A 9,701-nucleotide genomic window follows, 5' to 3' on the forward strand; every position below is an offset into this window, starting at 1 on the left:
TTTCCAAGAATGGAGAAGATTGTTCTGAAGGCACAACCAATTTTATATCTAATGGATGAGAGATTGCTTTGCTATCACCTTTCCAAACCCTCAGATACATGCCCTGTGCCATGATGGCCCTTTGCTACATTACAGAAATTAAAATTGCTTAAACTAGAAAAATATTTGTTCAGGTACCTCTATACATATAGAATCATCTGGAGTAATATGTTGTCACATACTGTAAATGATATACAAAGAAATGAAACCCTTGTAATAAGACCCACTTTGGTGAATAGTAGAAGTAGTGAGAAAGGTGGTAGGTTTTTTTTAAACTGACTTTTTAAATATTTCCCTAGCATTTCAAAAAGTGATATTACTACTTTTTGATTGCTGTGAGTTAGATTATCAAGAGCTGTCAGTACTGGCTAACTTTGCTCCCAAAGATGTCAACAGTGATTTTCCAATTGATTGAATAGACGGCTTGCACTGATGAGCACTTTTGAAAATGTTAATTTTCATAGCTAGACGAGATAAATCCATCAAGCAATACTCCTGCATAAGACCTGTTAATATTGTATTAGCAGCACTTGAAGAATTATACCTAAGTTGCATTAGGTAAATTAGATGAAACAAAACAAATATCCGCTTTTATTCATTGTGCCCATAGGTTAGTTGTATATTTAGTAGGTTGTATTGAGCAGGGAATGAAAAATAGTAAGTTAGTTGCCAGTTGGGTGAGTACTATATATCCATTTCCATAAACTCTTCCTAATATTTGTGCTCATTTCTCCAGGCTCCTACTTAGAAAAGTATTTATCTTATTGGAAGCTATTTCTTATACGTATCTTTGCTTCTAATATAGCAACGCTGTAGAATACCACTGTTAACACTGACACTTGTTTTCTCTGGTAGAATTTAACTCAGAAGTCAGCTTTTTTAATAACAGGCATCAGAACATTTAAAAAAAAACCCTTTAAAATAGCCAAAACTTAACAAAATTGCCAAACCTCACAGGGGTTTAGCATTCTTATCCCTGAGATCTTGTGAGATCTCATGTGTGAAGACTTGGCCATTTTTTTTTTAATGTTGGGTTTCTGTGGGCACCATTTCAGGGTGCCTTGCTGCCAATCCTTGGTATAATTCAAGGAGAAGAAGGAATAAGATGGGCAACTGTCCTCTTAATCTGTTACTATGGGAAAGGTAAGGACTACAGTCTACATCCAAACAAGTGCCCCATGATGGCTGGGGATGGTGGGAGTTGTATTCCATTATGTCTTGAGGACATAGACTTGAGGAAGGCTAGATCAGGCTTTAATTCACAAACAGGACATTGGCTGGCTTTGATGGATGTACTGTTCACTTTGTCCAAAGAAGAAGAAAATAGTTTTAAAGATTTCACTCCCTGGGCAACAACAAACTTCTATGCTGAATTCAAATGAGCACATCACTGTCAGGCTCCTTAAATTTGCATCTGAAGGAATGTAAACAGTCTTGGATTTGTTATTCTTTTACCTTTTTCCCCCTTCACTTTAATTTACCTTGGTGTTACTAGGAGCCATTTCTTTTCCTCTTCAAGCAAGCAAAGGCTGAAGTTTTCATGGCTTACATGAACTTAAAAGGATGGCTGTTTGACAGAAAATTCCAGTGGTGCTTCCTTCTGCTCAAGGTCTCACAACTCTTTCAATCTGGGGATAAGGAATATGTGTGGTTATCTCCCAGTATTTATATCAAGTTGCCTCATGCAAGACATTGCCTAGCTGGATTGTGCCCCCAAGAGTTGAATTTGTCTTGTTCCATCCAACCATCCTTAACAGCACTCCCTGCCTGTTCTGATATGCCCTTGTCCTCCTGTCTTAGTGGGGTTGCCACTGTGCAAGGGATCCCAGTAACAAAAGGTGCTTAAGTGCCTCTTCTCTATCCCCACCCCAGTATTCCAAAAATACTGGGCAGTAGGGATTCATAATAACCAAAACAATAGATTGTTCTCAATAATCTGAAATACTTTTTTAAGTAAAAGTCCTTAAGATACTTACCACTTCCTGACATTGGGTCAGGTTTAGTAGAAATATGGGCCAGTTTTTGTGCCATATACTGTATAGTAAGACATGAATATGTAATGATTTACTCCTTTCATTTTAAGTCTAAAATCAGTGTTAATGGGAGGGGGGAAGAGAGAAGCTAATGTAAACTTCCAAACTGAAACACTGATTCTTTGTAAATGCCTTCTCTCTGCTCTGCCTTCATCACATCTCAGACATAAGTAAAGTATCAACTAGGATGTGAGGGAAAGTGCTGGATTAAAAGGCCTTGGATTTTGTGCAATATTTTTCCTTCCTTATATTTGTGTGCGTGCATGTATGTGTTTTGACAATTAGAAGCATCTGTTTCTCAGTAGGTCTTAGATTATTTTTCACTCTGGTGTATTTCTATTTTGTTCTGCTTCAGGACTGTGTTAAGTTGTGCATAGCATCTCATTACGGTTGTCTAATAAAAACAAGTACAGTACATTGTCAGTGGGCAAATAGTTTTTAGTTGATTGAAATTGAGTAGGGACATCCTATTATTGTGTTATAATGCAGATCATAGACTTTGTCGATTATTTAGTAGACAGCAGAAGCTCACAGTTAGTAATACCTGTATTGCCCACATTACATTATAAATACACAGCAGGATGGGATTCTGTTAATTTACTTGTAATTGCTGATCCTCATTGTCTCACTGTTCTTTCAGCTTGCAGATAAATAGCTGCATCTTACAGTTGATGCCAGATAGCAATGAATGGTCAATATGTATAATTTTTATGATCCAGCGTGTGACATCTCTAGTTGTGATAAATGATTGCTCAGTTCAATAGATGTTGCCATTACATTTTGAATTGTTTGTTCGATTAACTTCTATATATTTGTTGTGTATTTTCTTCCTATGGCTAAAAGTTGATCAAGAGCTACTTCAAATTAACTTACTTGAGTTAACTGAAGCACTGGTGTAATCTAGTCCTGATTGCAAGTTGCAGATAAGCACTGTGATAAATTTGCAGTTCCATACCACATTCCCTATATTGCAATAGGGGTAGTTGCAGAGTGTACTTTACCTTGTTACAATGTATACATAATTTCACTGATGCAACACAGTTCTATACTTACGAACTTTTATCTTGAAGAAGAGAATGCAGAAAAGAATATCTCTGACTGAACAGAGCAAATCATTCAGTGCCTAGCTTATTATTAAAAATTTCTCAGCACTGGAGAAATCCTTTTTAAAATTAAGTTACAAATGTTGCAGGTTAAGCAACAAAATCCAAGATGTCTTGCTCCAGAATGTGTTTCTACTTCTCTTCTACCAATACAAAACTATTTGCAAAGGGACTAGACCTGCATTATTAATGAACCAGTATGGTTAAGCCAAGTTGCACCAGTTATACTAGCACATACTGAAATAAAAATGTTACAAAAAGAGAAAATGAAGAATAGAGTAGCCAAGAGAGAGAGAGAGAGAGAATTTATACTGCTAAACAAGTTTTGAAAAAAGGGAGAAATTCAGCATGTCCAGCATCTGCCAAAAAGCCCCCTTTGATGCAGATACACAGCAAAGCATCAGTCTCTCGCAATTTATTTGCATCGGTGCCTTTGGGCCCCCAAAGGTCCTAGTGCAATTGCAGAGCATTCTGGGAAGCTGACTGACATTCTTGTAACTGAGTGCTTTGTCATTTGCTATGTCCACTAGTTTATGAATAGGAACCTCTTCCAGGACAGTCATTTTTTGAGCGCTCCCACCACTTGCTCTCCAAAAATGTTCAAAAATGCCTCTTGCCAGTGTGATTGCCGGGGATGCATAGGGACCAGTCCTCCTGGCTCTTAAAAGGGAAGAAGATGGGGAAACACACATTGTTTGAATTTAGCAGACATGCTGTGTGTACAAGAAGTTAAATCTCAGTCCAGGAAGGGTTGGAAATGATTCCTGCCTGAAATCCAGGAGAGCTATTTCCCAACAGTATAAACACAACTGAAACTATAATAGGTCAACGATTTGATCTGCTGTTAAACTGCTTTCTAGTGGACAGGTGAAGGTAAAATTACTAGATAATTAAAAATGGTAGCCACATTATAAATTGGTTTGAGAAATGGATCCTGGCTCTGAAAAAGTATAAAATGCTGCTCTGGAGGGTAAGGACTGGAACTTGTAGCACCTCCGAATGCACTTTAAGTTGATTCTTTGGGCTAATGTCAGTACAAAATATTTGGTGGACTTCAGATTGCCATAAAGTGCCCCTCTATGTAATACAAAACAAACAAAATTTAGAAAACTTCAAAAATGTTGAAGTAAGGTTGTTTTCTTTCATCATTTGTCTTTGAGGCTTCAATCAATAGGCTTGAAAGCAGCAATATTTTTCCATGATATTTAACATATTTCTCAGTGTGCAGAAGTCAAAATGGGGAGCTTTAAAGTTGTGCACATTTTATCAACCATGTCAAATGGAGGAGGAGAACATATTAAGATTGCCATTGCTGCCTTGACTGTGGAACTTCTATGAAGAATAGAAATGGGTTCTAAATTGCCTACTAACCAGCTTCCTTGTCACACAAGTTTGACAGCTGAGGAACATGAAGAAAAAAGGTTTTTTTTAGCAAATCACTGACTTCTCTGAAATGAAAACCTTTCACTGCCCTGCCTTTCACTGTGTCTGATGCACAGCTCCTGGACAGCCAAGTCCTGTGTGTTCCTGAACCCATAAAGAAACATGTTGTGGTGCATGTTAAAGAACATGAGATTATGAAGAGTTGAAAGTTAACTTCGCCACTTTCAGTCTTGTCAGTGGGGGCACAGTATTTCTGTGTATGTAGCCTAGTTTAAGCAAGATGGCAACCCATCCAGAAGACATCTACAAATGGAATTTGACATGAAGTGGGCATAGCATGTAATCTGGCTGGTACAGAATTCAAACAACTATTCACTGGAAACAAATGACAGGTGCAGCTAGCTGCCCACCATAGGAAGCAGCATCCAAGCTGCCACATCCAGGTTAGCAGTTTTGATCATTGGGCAGTCTTTTGAGAAAGAGAAATCACGTCCACTGTGTCATTGCTTTAGTCTGACAGTTACAGTGGCAAGCATCCTCATCACATACTGTGAATGCATGTGTGCAGATAAAAAGATGGAAATGTATAAATGCTATAAGGCTAGAAATACCATTCAAGTTTCTCTTGCCAGAATCAGTGGTGATGTCAGCCTTGTGGCGTCTTTTCCTCCATTGGATGTACCCTATATTTTTATTGGCGTATAGAGCTAAATACATTTTATTTGTTCAATAATCTGTCGTCATGCTCAAAATTTGGCTGCCTAGAATTATTCACAAAGGAATCAAGAGATCAAGTATAATAAAAGGCTTATCCTTACTTTAAAGTCTTTTCCCTCCCTTACAACTAATTAAATCCTGCTCATTGATAACTAGCGTGCCACAAATTAATTGTTGTGTTTGGAAGAAAGATTCTGGCGGAATAACATGATCAAGAGACTGAACTACAAAGTAGCAAATCTCTTATTTGAAATGCCCCATCTTTGCCAATCCGCAGCAAAGATCCACAGAGGAATGCCATAGTGCTGTTACGAGGAGACTTTGTACAATTGTATAGTTGTGAAGCACAACTATATATAACAAGAAGTTTCACATAAGAGAGAACATTTTTTTAAACAATATATATACAGTGACCATTAGTAACTACATACAGGCCACACCAGATGAGAATTTTTTAAAAAGAAAAGATGCTGCAGGAATGGTGGACTCTAACATGTAATCACACCTGGAGATGGTTAGAGCCCTAAAATGGTCCCTTTAGATACATGTGAATGATATTCCAACTATTATTGTCATCTGGATTTCATATTGTATTTATGCTTAATATTATATTTATTTATGGTATTTTAATGCTTTTATCTTTGTTGTAAACCGCCCAGGGTCCCCCTTTGGGGGGAGATGGGCGGTGTCTAAATTGAATGAATGAATGAATGAATGAATGAATGTCCCTGCCATCCTGGGTACTGATTCTGGATGTTCTTGCTGCAGCTTCCATAATTTGAGAAGACCCCTGGACTATATGTCCTTAGACCACAACTGATATCCACCTGTAGCTTCCAACAATTCACTTGGGTAATCCCAGCCTTCTTTCTTACCATACCTAAGAAGCCCCAAAATTTTATAACCCTTTCTCACAATTCTCTACATTACAAGTTTTCAAGGCCCATTTATAAAACTCTTGCATCTATTGTATAGAAGGCTATTATGTCTAGGCTTGGGGCAATGGATTGGTGCAGCTGGCTCAGTGCTTCCTGATTTAATCAAAGCAATGACTCAGAGGACAACTACTCTGTATGTTAAAAGTTACTTTTCTCTGTGTGTGTTATGTTAATACTTCTGAGGCCTGGCCAATCCCTAACATACTTGATTGCATAGTGCAGTTTCTATGCAATTCTCAGAAATGCTTTAAAAATGTGGATATTCCTGGAATTTTTTTTTAAGAAGTTTCCTGGCAGAATCACATTCAGATGGATTCAAATTGATGCTGGAGCTCTGGTCCATGCAGCTTTCTGCATAACTCTTTGGGCGTAGGTGAGTCTGCCAAGTACCGATTCCTTTCACTAGTCAGAAGCAAACTCTTTTCTGAGCTGCACCTAAAAACTATGATTATGTAGCTTTCAGTCAGCTCCTTTCTCTGATTCATTGCTTCTATATCAATGAGAATTAACTCAAATAAATGTTTGTAAAATGGAAGTAAAACAGATGGTAAAATCCAGCATGATTCAGCCAAATAATTTAAACACTTGGTTTGGATGAATTTCACATTTGACCCTCCCATTTGAAATTCTTCTTTGGCTGAAACATGCCCACAGTAGTTCAGAGCAATCAATCAAACAGTAGCACAAATAATAGCAACAACAATAATATAACAGCAGCCATAGCAACAACAAACTCATAGACCTCTGCATCCATACTTTTAGAAATATTGTACTGACTTTGTGGCTGTTCTCTACCCTGTATGTAATCCCAAGCCAATCCACGTTCCGCTGTTGCCAGGTATTCAAAGCAACTCCTAAAGACTGAAGAAAGAATTTTGCATGCAGGATTCCCTGTACTTTCATCATCACAATTATCATAACAGAAAAAATAACAATATCAGATCCTGGGATTTGGATCTGGATTGACTGTGACAACTAAAAACACCCCCACCCCCAAATCACCCCGTGTACATAAAAACCACAGCAGTGCCTCCAGTTACGTGGATTTCCTGGTATGCAACGAAAGCTAAGGAGAGACTTTGTGGTTTTTCATCAGCTGAATATTGGGAAGTGGGCGGGGGTGGGGGGAGAGAAATTGCCAGAAGCAGAGTCTAAAAGCTTTAAATCCCTGGAGGTTGTTGGTTTTCTAACAAATTCTGCATGAAATCCATCAACGAGCACAGATTCTCTTTCTTAAAAAAAAAATCAGGCAGGCTTTGTGCTGATTTCTTATATGGAGTAAGGAAGATGACCTTGATGGAGATATGCAGGAAATGTTGCCTAGACAAAAGAGGCTGAAGCATTTTTAAGTCCACAACAAGATAATATTTGGAAGTGACTCAAGCAGACATCTCCCTAATTCACTAAGCTGAAGGAAGGGGGACGAGGTACAGCACAACCCGACTTGCAAGATTCTGCTGTTATAGACAATCTCAATAAAAGTTTCTGCAGCTCTCTAAATTATCCATGTGCTTCTGAGCCAATCAATGAATTTAGGGCCAATTCTCAAATGCATGGCAGTTTCTTGGCATTCAGTGGCCCTTAGGTAAATACGAAAGATTTTTATCTGCAGCAAAACAATTAATGCTTTTCCAATTATTTTGGATAGGTGACAGTTTATTCACATGTAGGGGTCAACAGTTCCATTCTTTTTATTCAGAAACAGCAGACATGGAACATGGGCTTCTTTAACCAATGTAGTGACCGCATGGCTGTTTTAGACTATACAGTAGCATGCCAAACTTTCTTCTGTGCTTTTCGTTCAACTTGTTACCTTTAGTTTGCCTTTAATAGCATTTAAAAAAAAGAATTGGCACAGGACAAAAGTGGATAAAAAAGGGGATTTTGATGGGACCCTCATAATTCTAGTAATCTTCATTTTATAGCAATACATGGCAATGGAAATTACACTTTGTGTGAAATTACAGGCGACACTTGAAAGGCCAGTCACATACTGAGGAAGAGAAAATGTGGGGCTCTGAAGCCTGTCTTCAAGAGTATGAAAACCAGATGAAAACTCAGGTAAACGTATGGCAATCAAAAGGATAATTTAAGGTCATGATTTAGGTCTTGTCAGCCTTGCTGCTGTTTGATAACATTGGATGAATTGCTGAAACATGGCATTGTTTTTGTGAAACAAGTTGAAAACGAGAGTGCAAATTATTTTCTAATAAAATCAAAATGAAAACAACTATAATGAAGCAACTGTTTTCCTATGGATTTAAATGAACATATTACAAAGTTTTGGTCTAATCCTAAAATGCAAATACATTCCCATTGGAATATTTTTTTTAAAAAAAAAGGCAAGAACACATTCTTGGTGAATAAAGGCTTGCTCAACTTAGTGCACTAAAAATAATTGAATAGCTTGGATATCTCTGTCTCTCACATGCACACCTCTGAGGTCTATAATAGCCAATTAGATTAACAGTGCAGCCAAGCAACAGGCACACACAGATACATACCTACCACATTTTCATGACAACCTTCATTCTGAATTTTGGCACATTTTAAAATTTATTTATTTATAAAAGATTGCATGGCTGCCCATCTTAAAGCACAACTCAGGGCAGTTTAATAAAACCATAAAACAAAAACTAAAAACCTGGGGCCTCAGTCATCCCCTGGGATGCCCCAACAACCATCCACAGACACCATCACTCTACCCACTGCCTGGGTAAAGAGCCAGATCTTGAGGGCCTTCCAGAAGGCTAAAAGGGTGGGGGTCTGCCAGATCACCAGGGGGAGGGTGTTCCACAAGGTAGGGGCAGTTAGGAAAAGACATACTTCTTAGCCCTGCTAGATGGCAACATTTCAGGGAAGGGACATGGAGCGGTCAAGGAAAGGTGGTCCCCAAAATAACCTGGTCCCATGCCATGTAGGGCTTTAAAAGTGATAACCAGCACCTTGATTTCCATCTGGAAGGAAATGGGCCAGTGCAGCTCACACAACAGGGGTGTAAGGTGGGCAAACCTAGAAGTGCCCAGCACTGGTGTGCTGCTGTATTCTGGACCAGTTGTAGCTTCTGAGTAGTCTTCAAGGGCAACTCTGTGTAGAGTACATTGCAGTAATCTAAACAGAAAGTGACCAAGGCATGATGGAATTGAATGTGTGAAATGGGGACCTATTGATTATATTATAGTGACAAATGGCTGAAGTACATAGTTGGCTTTTTCGTCCCTTGTACATTGCTTTGAATTTCATAAAGTAGGATACAGTGAACAGAAGAACACCATGGCCACCACCTTATTCACCAAGAAAATAACAGATTGTGCATGCTGACTCAGAAGGAAGTCCCACCAGGTATGCACAGGATTGCAATATAAAACACACATTAGGACAACTTTCTCCAAAAGTAGAGGCATCCAACTGGAACTCCAGCTGGAACTCCAACTTCCAATCATCTCAGCAAGTGTGACTTTTAGCTGCTATAAGGAAATAGCCTTGTG

Source organism: Candoia aspera, chromosome 3, assembly GCF_035149785.1.
Source record: "Candoia aspera isolate rCanAsp1 chromosome 3, rCanAsp1.hap2, whole genome shotgun sequence".
Classification (NCBI taxonomy): Eukaryota; Metazoa; Chordata; class Lepidosauria; order Squamata; family Boidae; genus Candoia; species Candoia aspera.